Source organism: Dryobates pubescens, chromosome 28, assembly GCF_014839835.1.
Source record: "Dryobates pubescens isolate bDryPub1 chromosome 28, bDryPub1.pri, whole genome shotgun sequence".
Lineage (NCBI taxonomy): Eukaryota > Metazoa > Chordata > Aves > Piciformes > Picidae > Dryobates > Dryobates pubescens.
In genome coordinates this window covers 756,228-772,342 of record NC_071639.1, presented here as the reverse complement: position 1 = coordinate 772,342, position 16,115 = coordinate 756,228, and the positions used below count along the sequence as shown (strand labels likewise).

At 56.8% G+C, this 16,115-nt stretch overlaps 1 pseudogene; it reads right to left on the bottom strand.

Moving 5' to 3' along the window:
• Positions 1-5,740: 5,740 nt before the first annotated feature.
• On the bottom strand, positions 5,741-10,493 carry LOC128898614 (gastrula zinc finger protein XlCGF26.1-like; annotated as a pseudogene).
• Between the last annotated feature and the right edge of the window lie 5,622 nt (positions 10,494-16,115).

Below are 16,115 nucleotides of genomic sequence, written 5' to 3'. Positions count from 1 at the left end.
CCAATCAATGACAGGCACCTGTGTTCCACAGGGCCCAGTGCTGGGACCACTTCTGTTGAGTATCTCTATTGATGACCTTGATGAAGACACAGAGTGAGTCAGCAGTGAGTCAGCAGATGACACCAAGTTAGGTGGCAGAGTTGATCTGCAAGAGGGTAGGGAGGCTCTACAGAGGAACTTGGACAGATTTGATCCATGGCCAGCTTTAACAGGAGAAGCTTCTAGAGGGCCAAGTGCCAGGTCCTGCACTTGGGTCACAACAACCCCAAGCAATGCTCCAGGCCTGGGACAGTGTGGCTGGAAGCAGAAAGGGACCTGGGGGTGCTCATGGACAAGCAGCTGAATAGGAGCCAGCAGCGTGGCCAGGTGGCCAAGAAAGGCATCCTGGCGGGATCAGCAGTGCTGTGTCCAGCAGGAGCAGGGAGGTGGTACTCAGCTCTGGTGAGGCCACACTTTGAGTGCTGTGCCCACTTTTGGGTACCTCCATACAAGAGAGATGTTGAGGTGTTGGAGCCAGTGCAGAGGAGGGCAAGGAGGTTTAGATTCAAGCTGAGGAAAAAGTTCTTCACTGAGCGAGTCGTCGTTCGTCATTGGAATGTGCTGCCCAGGGAGGTGGTGGAGTCGCCGTCCCTGGAGGTGTTCAAGAGGGGACTGGACGTGGCACTTGGTGCCATGGTCTAGTCGTGAGGTCTGTTGGGACAGGTTGGACTTGATGATCCTTGGGGTCTCTTCCAACCTTAGTTATACTGTGATACTGTGAAGCTGTGAAGGGCCTGAAGAATAAATCTGATGAAGAGAGACTGAAGGATTTGGAGATCGTGTGAAAAAGAGGAGGCTGAGGGGAGACCTCATGGCTCTGTACAACTACCAGATAGGAGGTTGTGAAGAGGTTGGTGCTGGTCTCTTCTCACAGGCAATTAGTGACAGAACAAGAGGGAATGGCCTTGGTGATCCTGAGGGACTTCTCCAACCTGAATGTTTCTGTGATGCTGTGGTTCCTCTAGAGGACAAATGCCATGGGATGAATCTCCCCATGTGGGAACCTAAGGGAAGAGCTCATGGAATGTTCAGATGTCCTTCATGTTTGTGTGGGAGCCTGGAGGGTGCTAAGTGATGTTGTACCTTGGAACCCTGTGAGAAAGGATGGGGGCTGGAGGTAACAAAATGCTGCAGCCTTGAAGCGGATGGGAAAAGTAGCTGGGGAAATAACCTCTGCTAGAGTAAGACAAAAGAGTGAGCTCGAGGGGTGGGAGGCTGTGGGAGAGTAAACTGAAGCATGTAGAAAGCTCTCAATCAACAGGCACTGGCTAGGCAGATGGAGGCCACGTGGCCCAGCTGTGGCTGTGGACACCTCCTGGCAGCTGCTGTTTGTGTTTTGGCTCTCCGTGTGCACAGCAGCAGCAGGAACCAACCCCCAGCAAGAGCCACAGCCCCACACTGCCTGCTGGCACTTCCTGCTTACAGCTGAGCTGACCTCAGCTGGCACCCAGCACCCCTCTGTCCACTTGGGGTCAGCTGGCCTGGCTGTGGCCCCTGCCAAGAGCTTGCCCACCCCTGGAATGGTTTAGCGCAAGGGCTAAGCTGCCTGCTCCCAGCAAAGGAGTGAGAGGAAGAGGAACACAGACAGCTCAGGGCTGAGGTAGAGAGAGAAGAGTTAATGGAACCTGAGATGAGACATCTAAAATACAGACTGGGGGTGAGGTGATAGAAAGCAGCCCTGTGGGAAAGGACTTGGGGGTGCTGCTGGATGAGAAGCTGGCCGAGGAGAGGAGAGGAGAGGAGAGGAGAGGAGAGGAGAGGAGAGGAGAGGAGAGGAGAGGAGAGGAGAGGAGAGGAGAGGAGAGGAGAGGAGAGGAGAGGAGCAAGGCAAGGCTCTGGGGAGACCTAATAGTGACCTTCTGGTAATTGAAGGGGACTACAAGAAGGCTGCAGAGGGACTGTTTGCAAAGCCTGCAGGAACAGGACCAGGGGCAATGGCTTCAAACTAGAGCAGAGCAGATTGAGACTGGATGTGAGGAACAAGTTCTGCACCAGTAGGCTGCTGGAACACTGCAACAGGTTGCCCAGGGAGGGGATTGAGGCCCCAGCCCTGGAGAACTTCCAGGTGAGGCTGGACAGGGCCCTGGGCAACCTGATCCAATGGAGGATGTCCCTGCTGAGTGCAGAGGGGCTTGGACTGGATGAGCTTTGGAGGTCCCCTGCCAGCCAAACCACTCTATGATTCTAGGATTCTAAGTGCAGCCTCCAGGGAGAGGGGCTCCAGAGGAGGCTCCAATGAGACCCAATAGCCTCCAGTACCTGAAGGGGGCTACAAGAAGGCTTCAGAGAGACTGTTTGCAAAGGCCTGCAGGGACAGGAAGGAGGCAATGGCTTCCAACCAGAGCAGAACAGATTTAGATTGGATGTGTAGGAACAAGTTCTTTACTCTGAGGGTGGTGGAGCACTGGAACAGGTTGCCAGGGAGGTGGCTGAGGCTTCATCCCTGGAGATATTCAAGGTGAGGCTGGACAGGGCTCTGGGCAGCCTGATCTAGTGGAAGATGTCCCTGCTGACTGCAGAGGGGTTGGACTGACCCAAACCAGCCGCTGGCCAACTGTCAGCTGTTGTGCTGCCTCCAGAGAGCTGCCCACACCTAGGAAGCTTGAACCCAGAAGCAGTAACTGGAACAGGAAGCCTCCCATGTTGCAATCTGAACTTCAAGCCCCATCAGACTTTGCTGCACTCAGCACTTTCACTTTTTGAAGCTGGGATGACTGCAGCATGGTCTGAATAACAGCAGCAGGTTCAACTCAATCCATCACAACCCCTCAGTGTACTCCTGGGGCAGGAAAATGTTGGGAAAGCAGAGCCTGGATGCTTGTTCAGCAGTAGCCAAAACACTGCTGTGGTGTCAGCTCCAGCACTGCAAAACACAGCACTAGAAAGATGCTCTGAGGAGAATTAACTCCAGCTCAGCCAACCCCAAAACAACTTTTCAAGCTCCTAAAAACTCCTCAACATTCAAAAACTCTCTTCCCACTTCTGGCTGGGTAGAAAGCTTGAGGGAAGCGACAGGTCAGCAGGAATCACACAGCACCTACAGGATGGCCATCAGGCCCAGCCAGCATGGATTCAGGAAGGGCAGCTCCTGCCTGACCAACCTCATCTCCTTTTACGATCAGGTGACTGGCTGGTGAACGTGGGGCAGGCTGTGGATGTAGTCTGCCTGGACTTCAGCAAAGCCTTTGACACTGTCTGCCACAACAAACTCCTGGCAAATCTGGCAGCTCATGGCTTGGGCAGATTCACTCTGCAATGGGTCAGGAACTGTCTGGAGGGCAGAGCCTAGAGAGTGGTGGTGAATGGTACCACAGCCAGCTGGCAGCCAGGCACCAGTGGTGTCCCCCAGGGATCAGTGCTGGGGCCCAGCCTGTTCAATATCTTTACTGATGATCTGGAGGAGGCAATTGAGTCCATCATGAAAGTCTGCAGGTGGCACAAAGTTAGGAGCAGGTGTCAATCTGTTGGAGGGTAGACGGCCCTGCAGAGTGACCTTGACAGGCTGGATGGGTGGGCAGAGGCCAATGGGATGAGATTTAACAAGGCTAAGTACAGGGTTCTACACTTTGACCACAACAACACCAAGCAACTATAGGCTGGGGACAGAGTGGCTGGAGAGCAGCCAGGCAAAAAGGGACCCGGGGGTGCCAGTAGATAGTAGGTTGAATATGAGCCAGCAGTGTGCCCAGGTGGCCAGGAAAGCCAATGGCATCCTGGCCTGGATCAGGAATAGTGTGGCCAGAAGGACAAGGGAGGTTATTCTTCCCCTGTACTCAGCACTGGTCAGGCCACGCCTTGAGTACTATGTCCAGTTCTGGGCCCCTTAATTCAAGAGAGATGTTGAGGTACTGGAAGGTGTCCAGAGAAGGGTGATGAAACTGGTGAGGGGCCTGGAGCACAGCCCTGTGAGGGGAGGCAGAGGGAGCTGGGGTTGTTTAGCCTGGAAAATAGGAGGCTCAGGGAAGACCTTCATTGGTGTCTACAACTACCTGAAGGGAGGTTGTAGCTAGGTGGAGGTTGGTCTGTTCTCCCAGGCAACCAGCAGTAGAACAAGAGGACACAGTCTCAAGCTGTGTCAGGGGAGGCTCAGGCTGGAGATGAGAAAGAAGTTCTTCACCAAGAGAGTGATTTGCCATTGGGATGTGCTACCCAGGGAGGTGGTGGAGTTGCTGTCCCTGGAGATCTTCAAGAAAAGACTGGATGAGGCAGTTAGTGCCATGGTCTGGTTGATTGGCTAGATCAAGGTGATAGGTTGGACTGGATGATCTTGGAGGTCTCTTCCAATCTGGTTGATTCTATGATTCTATGAATCCACCAGGAACACTGCTAAGCTAGAGAAAAGGCTTGTGGAAGCCCCAGGCCTGCTGGAAAGCAGCAGAGCCCCTTAGTGAAAAGCTGACAGTAGCTTTCCAAGTGGTTCCAAAGACCTCCCTGAGATCACCCCTACACCCTCCATCCATTCCATTCCAGATCTCAAGACAGTTCAGAGACTTAAGCGCAAATCTAAGAGGGTCCAACACACAATTCACATTGGAAATGAAGGTTCTGTGGTTTGCCACAAATGGGATTCTGTGGCAGGTTATCTGGAGACTCGTGACTTGCTCCTCTGTCCGGTACCTGCCCAGATGCTGAGGCTATAATTTGAGCAGTCCTTGGCTAGGAGAGGGCTAGGAGCCTCTCTCCTCTCATGCCCAATTCATGGTCTGGAGCTTGCCCTTGGCCCAGAGAGGGCTAGGGGCCTCTCCTGTGTACTCTGTTGCCAGGCTGTAGCCTCTTCTGGGATTCAATTTTCTTGGACATTTTCCCCTTTCTGCCTTGGTCCAGGTGCGAGGCCTGGGTGTAGTTGCTGCCTGTTAGTGCAGGCTCTTCAGCTGCAACTCTGGCAGCATTTGGCTCTTGTTGGTCTGGGTGAGAACAAGGCAAGTTGTCTAACCAGAGCAGCTCTGGCTGGTTTAAATACTGTCCCAAGACAATTCATTCCCTTTAGTAATACAGGACCCTGATAATTGCACCTATAGGATGGGACATAGCCAAGCATGGCCAGAGGCATATACACAGCTCACAGCTGTCTGGGCTAGGGCATGTTTTGGAGTTTGACCCTTCAGGACACTCTCTAAACACCTAACATTCCTTGACACCACCACCCCCTCCCACCCCCCCCCCTCAATCCTCTGACATACCTCTGAGACTGCCTCTAGCAAGACATTCTCAAGACTCTTCTGAGAACCCCACTTTGACCTCCCTGAACTGGGCACACAGCTCCAGCCCCATTCCTAGGGAACAAATATCTAAAATAAAAGGAAACAGATAGGATTTGGGTAAGTTTGGGATTTTTATTGACACAACTGGGCAATGGACATGTTTTTACCCCAGGGAGGCACAAAGCATTGGGGAAGAACCAGACAGTCCCTGGCAAAGCTCAGCCCAGCTGCAATGGCAGCTCTGCTTGTGATGACTCAGCACTGTAATTGTTCTCATCAGCACTAATTAGTGTTCAGAAGGGCAGAAGGTGTTAGGCATGAGGACTGTGGTGACTGGTTGGACTTGATCTTTGAAGGCTCTTCCAACCTTGGTGATTCTGTGATTCCTGCTGGAGCCCCCAGCCTCTGAGAAATGCAGAGGAAAAAGAGGTAATTTTGGTTCAGTCTGCTGGAAAGGCTCTCAGGCAGGTTAGGATTACCCCAGTAGACCCTGGGTGGATTTATTTGTGCCTCCCCCACAATATGGCCTGGTCACTGGTGTGGCTGCAGCAGTGATTGGTGAGGTCTCCCTTCTGGGTGAAGCGCTTGCCACAGCACAGATGAACGGCTTCTGTCTGGTGTGCACACGAAGGTGCTGGGTGAGATGTCCCCTCTGGGTGAAGCTCTTGCCGCAGTGGGCACAGCTGTATGGTTTGTCGCCACTGTGGATAAGTTGGTGCTGGATGAATAAAGTGCTCCTGGTGAAGCTCTTGCCGCACTCAGCACAGGGGAACAGCCTCTCGCCAGTGTGGATGCGGTGGTGGATGGTAAGGGTGGATCTGCGACTGAAGCTCTTGCCGCATACCTTGCAGATGAAGGACTTCTCAGTGCTGTGCACAGTGTAGTGCTGCCTGAGGGTAGATCTCTGAGAGAAGCTCCTGCCACAGACAGCACAGCTGTAAGGCCTCTCACCGGTGTGGGTGCGGCGGTGCTGGGTAAGGGCAGAGACGCAGGTGAAGCTCTGACTGCAATCAGCACAGCTGAACGGCTTCTCACCAGTGTGCACACGACAGTGCTGGGTGAGGTTGGAGCGGGATCTAAATCTCTTGCCGCAGTCAGCACAGCTGTATGGTTTATCACCGCTGTGGATGAGCTGGTGACGGATGAGTGCATTGCTCCTGGTGAAGCTCTTGCCGCACTCGGCACAGGGGAACAGATTCTCTCCAGTGTGTATGCGGCGGTGGATGGTGAGGCTGGAGCTGGTTTTGAAGCTCTTGCCGCAGTCCGTGCAGATAAAGGACTTCTCAGTGCTGTGCACACTGCAGTGTCGGCTGAGGGCAGAGCTCAGAATGAATCTCTTGCCGCACTCAGCACAGCTGTATGGCCTCTCATTGCTATGGGAGCGGCGGTGCCGGGTCAGTGTAGAGCTGCTGCTGAAGTTCTTGCCGCAATCAGCACAGGTGAAAGGCTTCTCCCCTGTGTGCACACGACGGTGCTGGGTGAGATCACCCTTCAGGATGAAGCTCTTGCCGCAGTCGGCACAGCTGTATGGTTTGTCACCACTGTGGATGAGTTGGTGCTGGATGAGTCTGGTGCTCAAGCTGAAGCTCTTGCCACACACAGCACAGGGGAACGGCTTCTCTCCCGTGTGGATGAGGCGGTGGATGGTGAGACTGGAGCTGGTTTTGAAGCTCTTGCCACAGTCCCTGCAGGTGAAGGACTTCTCAGTGCTGTGCACACTGCGGTGTTGTGTGAGATGGGAGCTCTGTCTGAAGCGCTGGCCACAGTCAGCACAGGTGAAAGGCTTCTCTCCAGTGTGGGTGAGGCAGTGCCGGCTGAGATGACAGCTGCGTCTGAACCTCTTGCCACAGTCCCCACAGACAAAGGGCTGGGGCCCCGGGCGGGGGCAGTGGTGCTTCACTGGCTCTGAGCCAGGTGGGAAGCTCTGCCCACACTCAGGGCACTGATTCAGCCAAATGGGTGGACCAGAAGGACCTGCTCTGGCTTCATCCTCCTCCATACATTCTGTCACCTCATCCAGGTCACCTTCATGCTCATCCTCCCCACAGTCATCATTCTCCTCAGTATCATCCTCCTCCATCCTGCCCTCCTCCTCTTCCTCAGGGCTGAACTTTGGCTGCTCTAACTTGATCTCTCGGTGCTGGTTCTCCCCCCAGCTCTTGTCTGGGTCCTTATGTGAGGCCATACTGCAGGAGGAAGGGGTCACAATTGTGCAGTAGGGAAGATGGAAGCACCTGAACCAAGGAGCATAAACCCTGAGATCCTGTCTGGGTCATGACAGTCCCTGACATCTCCCAACACCTTCCAACACTCAGCTGGAGGAAAGAATGCAGAGGGGACCTCAAACATGCAGGTTTTGCCACAGTGTGGGTTCAGACCTCTAACACCTGTGCTGAGACCCCAGGTTCCTGTGATCAGGGACCTGAGGTACCCTGGGGCTTACAAGTGGTCTTGTCCCATTCTCCTTGAGCCTGGTGGCATTGGCAGGATGGTCCCTGGCCCAGACCCTGTCCTTTGATCTCTCCTGGCTCAGACAATGGAGGCAGCAGCACTGACCAAGGAACACCAAACCACCTCCAACCTTCTCCCACCACCCTCCACATCTCAATCCCACACATGGCCTCCTGCCACACAACTGACCCCCACCAGCCTGGGGAGTTCCCAGACTCCCATGAAACCTGATGTGCCTCAGAGCCCCTAGAGAGATGAAATGTGGAGGGCAGGAGGGGCTGGAGGAGGTTGGAAGGTGTCCTGGGGCCTGAGGTCCTGCTGTTGCCCCACCCTGGGTTCTTTACCTGCTGGCCTGCTCAAAGGGGCAGATTTGCAAACTCTGCTCTTCCCCAGCACACAGGGCAGGGCTGAGGGAGAGAGAGGGACACAGCCCCTGCCAAAGAGAACCAAAGGGCTCAGAGGAGAGCACTGACCTGCAAGGGTTGGCTCAGCACTGCCCAGGACCAGGCAGCAGAGCTGAGCCTTGCTGGGGGCAGCTCCCAAGCCCAGCAGCACAGGCACAGCACACAGCCAGGGCTGCTCAAGATGGGAGGGCTCAACAAGTACAGACTCAGCTCCAAGTGCCCAGCACACAGCCCCCAGCACACAGCTGCAGGGCAGCACCACCAGACAGCTGCCTCCACACAGCCTCTCCCAGGCCTTGCCTGCAGCTTCCTCCCACTGCCTGCCCAGGAGATCTTGCTCTGGCCCCACCTCTCCTCCCTGGCCTTGGCCTCACCACTCCCACACTGTGCTCAGCTCTGCCCTGCACACACCTCTCTGCTGCCCACTCCCCAAGAGAAGAGCAGAGCAGCCCTGAGGACACAATGGGAGGTTCATCATCTCTGCAGATGCAGCAGAGGGGGAAGGGCCTTGGTCAGCTCCATGCAAAACCTCTTCAGCCCTCACTGGGAAGTTGGAGGAGTCTCTGTCTGCTGCCCAAACCTGACACCTCCAGCACCCTTCACACACCTGCAGCCCAAAGAGACTCAGTGCAAAGGGTTTGGCTTCCTTCTCTCCCTGACCATTTCTCTCAGCTTTCTCCTTGCAGCTCTCCTGGAGCTGCCACTCCACAGCCCCAAGAGAAAATGAGGCTTGATGGGAGGGCACAGTGCCCATGGGCTGTTGCTCATCTCCCAGCTGACACAGGCAGAGCTGCAGCACAATTCACTCCTTTCAGCCCCTGAAATGCTGCCAGATTCTGGCAGTTCCTGCAGACACATTTGCCACCTGGGCCCTTGACCCTCTCCCCTTTTTGGGGGGGACAAGGCCTAATTCCTGCCTGACCACTCCCAGGCCCTTCCCTCATCCCCAGCCCATCCATGGCCCTGCCGCCTTGGCTGTCCCATGGCCCTGTGTCCCCCAGCTCCACTGCCACTGCAGCTGGAAGGGTGCAGTGGGAAATGCTGTGGCTGAGAAAGCCTCTAAGGAACTGGGCTGGAAGCAGCAGCACAAGAATGGAAGGGGCCTGAGACTAAAGGCTGGGATCAGCTGGAGGGCTGAAAGAACAGCACCAAACCAAGGGGGGGTTACAGATGAGGGGTGAGGAGGGACCCTGCAGCCACCTCATGCAGGAACTGATGAAGGGGGATAGAGAGGGAGTGAGACCTCAGGTGACTGCTGCCATGGGGTATGGCTGGGCTGTGTGGCTAGGAGCCCTGAGTGCCTGCTTGGGCTGTGCTGGATGTCAGGAGGTGTCAGGGGACTGTCCTGAGCCAGGCAGGATTTGGGGCTTTGAGCTTCTGGGGTCAGCTGCTGCCAGCACCATTGTAGGTAGGAGCCAGACAGAGCCACACAGCTGCTGAACTAAGCCCTCCCACCCCCTGCAGCCTTCACGCTCCATCTCTTCATCCATTTGTCCATCTGTACTCACTTCCTGCCCTCTGAGAGTCCTCAGGGCCCCACCAAGATCCCAGAGCTAATCTAGAGCCCCAGCAAGGCCCAACAGCAGCCCCTGAATGACAGCCCAGAGGAGAATACCCTGGAGAAGAAGTTGAAGGAGCTGAAGTGCAGCCTTGAGGGAAAGGAAGTTGAGGAGGAGAAGGAGGTTGAGAATGAGGAGGAAGATGATGAGGAGCACCAGAAGGAGGATGAGGACAAGAAGGAGGAGAATGAATCTGCAGTGCCTCTCTCTGTGCCACCTGAGCAGCCCAATCAGTGCCTGAGTGCAGGCAGCTTCCCACCCAGCTCAATGCCACTGCAGCACCTGGGGCCCCACCCTGGCACCTGACCATTCCTCTTCAGAACCCTTCCAAAAGCCTTCACAAGATTGATCCAAATCCTTTCCCAACTTGCCACAAAACCTTAAGGCTTCATTAAAATCTCTGCACAGCTCTGAACAACTCATTCTGAAGGCACTACAGGGAGTTTTGAGGCTTACTTCTATGTTCAAGATGCTTCCAAGATGCTTCCAAACTTCACAAGTGCCCAAAAAATCACCCCCAGAACAGCTAAAGGCCCAGAAAAGGTCTTTTCAAACCTCCTAAGAGTTGCCCAATCCATCGAAGATGCATTCAAATCTCTTGTTTCAGCATGCTGCAGAGATTTCAGTGCGGTCTGGGATTCTCCAAACTCTTCAACCAGGCCTGAAAAATCCTCAAGGTCTCTTTAAACAACAAAAACTCTTCCACAGTTATTAAAATCTCCTTGAAACCTCTGAAACCCTCATTCAGATCTCTTTAAATCTCTTAGCAGCTAACTCTGAAGAGCTGGGAGCACTGGCAGCCATACTGGGAGGGAGCTGTGAACACTGGGAGCTGTACTGGGAGCCAGAATGAGAGCCACACTGGGAACACTGGGAGGAAATTGGGGGTATTGGGGGCCAGAGGACTGGGAGCCATCCAGGAGAGCACTGGCAGGGTATTGACAGCACTGGGAGCCACACTGGGAGCCCTGAAATCTCTCCCAACCCCCCAACCTAATCCAAGCCTCTCCAGCAGTCATTCAAATCTCTTCCCAACTTCTCCTGCAGAGATCTCAGTGAGCTCCAAGGCCTCTCTCAGAGTTCAACTCCCTTCAGAAATGCTGCCCAAGGCTCACAACCACCTGAAAACATCATCAAAATCTCTTCCCAAACTTCTCAAAGCTCTGCAGAAGTCATCAAGAGCTCTTCAGAACTCTTCAGACTCATTTCAAAGAGACTTTGGGCAGTTCCTAGGCCTCCTGAGCTGTTCAACTCCCTTCCACACCACTGGGAATGTTTCAAACTGCCTGGAAACAAAACACCAAAATCTCTTCAGAACTATTCACAGCTCTGCAGAAGTTACCAAACTCTCTCCAGGGCTGTGAAAACTAACTGGGGAGAGATTTCCATTGCTATCTGAGCTGCTTTCAGCCTTTAGCACCTTGGCAAAGGCTGAAACAGGCTTCAAGCCGCATTAGAAATCATCAACATCTCTCTGATCTCCTTAAAGGCACCAAAAAAAATCATTAAAGTCTTTTCCAACCTCCCAGAAGTTCCTAACAGCACCCAAAGAGCCTTGGAAATCTCTCTGCCAAGATCCTTGGGGAGGTTTGAAGGAGGTTTTGTGTTCCCAAAACTCTTCAAGTCTGCCTGAAAAATCATCCAAACATCTTCAGAACTCCTCCAAAACATCTTCAGAAGTCACAAAACCCCTTCAGAAGTGCTCAGAAACTCAGCTGGGGTGCAGGGAGCCCTGGGGCTGGGATCAGAGCCCCCTGGGGCTGAGGGTTTTGCCCTGGGCTGGGGGTTGGGGAGGGGTCTGTGGGGTTAGGAGGCCAGGAAGATTCCTGGGGTTGGGGGAGGGTTTGTGGGGTTGGGCATCAGTGGGCCTGGATGAAGCTCTGGGGGAGCTTGGGAGGGAGCCCCTGAGGCTTGGCTTGGGAGCTGCTGGGGCTCTGCTGGGGGTGTCTGTGGGGTACAGCAGGACTCTGTAAGGTTATGGGATGGGGGCTGGGCAGTTATGGGGGGCTGTAGGTTTCTGGGGAGGTTTGTGGGGTTAGGGGTGGTCTGGGAGGGGTCTGCTGGGGGCTGTGGGATTGGATCCCTTGGGGCTCTGAGGGTTGCAATCAGGATCCTTTGGAGCTCATGGGGAGAAACCTGTGGCTGGGATTGGAATCCACTGGGCCTGGGAGGGGGTCTGGGTGGTTCTGGGGGTATGGAGTATTTGGGGGTTTGATGGGGCCTGGCTGACCCTGGCACACTGGGTAGGACAGGAGCCACCTGGGCACTACAGGCCCTGATGTGTCCCCAGCTGTGCCCCCACCCAACAGGAGGGGCCAGGGTGGATCCTCCCCCTCCAGCCAGGACAAGGAAAGGCTCAAGGCCAAGGGGGAGAAGCTGAAGCAGAAGCTGGCAGCCAGCAGACACAGTCTGGGGGGCTGGGAGGAGCGTTCTGGGCAGGGGGGCTGTGGGTTTGGGGTGATTCTGACACCTCCTTAACCTCTCTGCCCAGCTCTGCAGAAGGCCCAGCACCAGGGGCAGGCACTGTGCTGCCAGCCCAAGGGCTGAGGCAGGAGCACCCCAGGCTGCTGGCCCAGCACAGCCAGATGCAGGCACTGGCAGTCTGGGGGGGATAAAGGCCTGAATCCCCAAAACAGCCTCCCCAAACTCCCTCTGCCCCCCCAGGAAGCCCACACTGGAGCCTGCCACAAGCAGGGGGAGCCAAGGCCCAGCCCAAAATGCCCTCGGGGCATTATCGCTGTTCCTCCAGTGACCAGTGGCTGTGGCACCACTTAACCCCCAGACAGTCAGCAAATACACCTGAGACCAACAGGTGCTGCTGAAATTCACTCTGCAGCTCCACCTTGACACAAATCCTTGTGCTGCCTCTCTAGAGACTTGGTGATCAATCTGTTTTGGTACTGATAAAAAAACCTCCAAACCCCAGCCCAAGCTCCAGCAACACAACAAGGCCTGGAAGGATCTCCTACGCTCCACAGCACTCACCACACGGGGCAGGGCCAGGGCCAGACCCCTCCCACAACAGCACAGACGACACCCACCCACCCCCAACACGTCTGCCCTACCCCACAGACACCCCAGCCACACAGACCCCCCCCAACTCCCCACAGCACTCCCAACACCACACCCCCCCACAGCTCCCCACACACTGCCCACAGCCACACACAGCTCCCCACAACCGCAACCACCCCCTCTCAGCACCCCAGGACTCCCCACTCCAAGCCTCACCACCCCTCCCCACACCACAGCCACACACAGCCTCCCCCAGCACCACCAGCTCCTACCACACGAACCCTACAACAACCCTAAGCACCCAGCTGCTCCCCGACCACCCTCCCGGCCCCCACAACCCCCAGCACCTCCCCCCAAAACCCCACACACCCCTCCCCAACTCCACCACACAACCCTCAGCCCATTCCCAGCGCCCCCTCACCAGCCCCTCCTCAGCCCCACACATTCCCTCACCCCACCTGCAGCCCACACAAAGGCCACGCACAGCACCAGGCCGACCGAGAGCTCGGCGCACACCAAGCTGCCGACCGCCGGCCCCGGCAGGCTGCTGCCGAGCACAGAGCGCTGCGAGGGAGGCCCCGGCCCGGACCCTGCGCCTCAGGCGCCCTCTCTGGACCGAGACACCCTCCCACCACCCCCACGGCCTGCTACGCACCCCCTCCAACAGCTCAACCTCCTTGGGGGCACCAGAGCTGCACACAGCACTCCAGCTGGCAGCACAGAATGCTGGCAGCACAAAAACCATTGCAGCAAAAGCCTCAAGCTGTGCTCAGCTGCCAAAACCAAAGGGAGCTGAACTTGGGCACAAGAGAAAGGACCGACCTGAGCCAAGAGACTGATCCAACGCCCAAGGCTGCACAAAGCAACCAGCAAGAGCTTCAGGCAGCAGCAGACCTGCAGCTGGGCTGCAAAGCCCTACAGAAGAAAACCACTCCAGAAGGGCTCCAGGGCCCCAGGGATTGCACAGCCCAGGCTGTCACTCTCCTCCTGCAGAAGGAAAGCTTGACTTGGCCACAAGAGGCCAAACACTTCCCCACACCAATCCCTGCACACCACTTGACTTTCAACCTCCTTCAAGCCCTTGGCTGGCAGCAGCACTTCCTCAGCCCACAGCTCCAGCCACACCACAAGGCCTTGAAGGCTCTCCTGCGCTCCACAGCTCTCAGCCACACCCAGACACCTTTCCCACCCACAAGCCTTCAAGCTTCCTTCTCAGCACTTCTCTTTCCAGCTCTCACCTCCCTTTAGCCCTCTCAGGACACCACAAACTAAGCCCAAAAGGCTCCAGCTGGCAGCACTGCTTGCAAGAATCCCAGGCAATCCCAAGGGAAGGCTATGAGCCCAGAGGGCAAACCCAAACCTTTCCCCTCCCCACAGGACTCTCTCCCATGTCCCATGCTTGCCAGCACCTGCAGCACCTAAGATGCATTGGCTCTGGGGCAGCTTCCTCACACAGCCACACAATTGTCTGGGATGGAAAAGACCTCTCTCAGCATTGAGGCCAACTGGCAGCCCCAACACCACCAGGGACAGCAGACCATGGCCCCATGGCCACACCTTCCTGGAACACCTCCTCCAGGCATGGCCACTCCACTGCCTCCCTGGGCAGCCTCTGCCAGTCCCTGACAACTCTGGCACCAAACTAATTCCTCCTCCTCTCCAACCTAAGCCTCCCCTGGCACAATTTCAGGCCAGTTCCTCTCCTTCCAGCACCTGAGACTAGGCAGAAGAGCCCAACCCCCACCCCACTGCAGCCTCCTTGCAGGGCAAGGAGGTCTCCCCTCAGCCTTCTCTTCTCCACACTAAACACCCACAGCTCCCTCAGCAGCTCCTCACCAGCCCTGCTCTCCAGACCCTTCCCCACCTTTCCTGCCTTCCAGCAAGTGCTTCTCTAGAGGCAGAGCAGCTGAAGCAGAGCAGCTGAAGCAGAGCAGAGCAGTCTGCTTCTGACCATGCTTCCTGTCAGCAGAGCTGACAAAGGCTCTGCAGAGCTCTGAGCCTGCAGCCACAGAGCAAAAGCTCCTCCTGCCCTGAGCCTTTCTGTGCTCAGGAGGCCTGCAGAGAAACTGAAAATCAGTCTGCAACCCCCCAGGGACTCTTTATGCCTAAAGACATTGGAGAGCACAGAGGCCTTGGATGCCACCACCCCCAGCACAGCCAAACCGCCCCACAGCTGACACCAGCCCCAGGCTCTCCTAAGCTCAGGCTCAGCACAGCAGCCGCCCGGCAGCTGCCAGCACAAAGCCTCCAAACCCCCAGGGCTCCCCCAGAGACCCCCACAGGAGCCTCTGCCGAAATCCAGACCCGACGCTGACCACCACCTCTCCGGGCCACAGCAGCCCCCACAGCGCCGCTGCCAGCTCAGCTCTGCTGCCAGGGCTGCAGGGAGCAGAGTGACACAGGGCCAGGACCAGCCCCCGCAGCTCAACAATGGCTCCGGCTGCAACACAGCAGCAAAGGAGGCCTGCAGCTGCCCCTAGCAGGGGGATTCAGAAGCACAGCAGCCCCGACCCAACCCCACCCACGGACCCACAACCGCACAGATCCCGCCCACAACACCACACTCGACACCCAACGACCCTGTATACCTCTGCCCTACCCCACAGACAGCCCCCCCACACCACAAACCCCCACAGCTCCCCACACACTGACCAGACCCCACGCTGACCTCCACCTCTCCGGGCCACAGCAGCCCCCACAGTGCCGCTGCCAGCTCAGCTCTGCTGCCAACCCAGCAGGGAGCAGAGGGGGACAGGGACACAGGGCCAGGGCCAGACCCCTCCCACAACAGCAGAGACAACACACACGCATCCCCAACACCTCTGCCCTCCCCCCCAGACACCCCAGGCACACAGACCCCCCCCAATTGCCCACATCACTCCCAACACCACACACCCCCACAGCTCCCCACACACTGCCCACAGCCACACACAGCTCCCCACAACCGCAACCACCCCCTCTCAGCACCCCAGGACTCCCCACTGCAAGCCTCACCACCCCTCCCCACACCACAGCCACACACAGCCTCCCCCAGCACCACCAGCTCCTACCACACGAACCCTACAACAACCCTAAGCACCCCGCTCCTCCCCGACCACCCTCCCGGCCCCCACAACCCCCAACACCTCCCCCCAAAACCCCACACACCCCTCCCCAACTCCACCACACAGCCCTCAGCCCATTCCCAGCGCCCCCTCACCAGCCCCTCCTCAGCCCCACACATTCCCTCACCCCACCTGCAGCCCACACAAAGGCCACGCACAGCACCAGGCCGACCGAGAGCTCGGCGCACACCAAGCTGCCGACCGCCGGCCCCGGCAGGCTGCTGCCGAGCACAGAGCGCTGCGAGGGAGGCCCCGGCCCGGACCCTGCGCCTCAGGCGCCCACGTGGCTCCGGCAGCGCCAGCAGGGCGGGGGCCGCAAAGGAAGCCCCGCCCACGGCCGGGCAG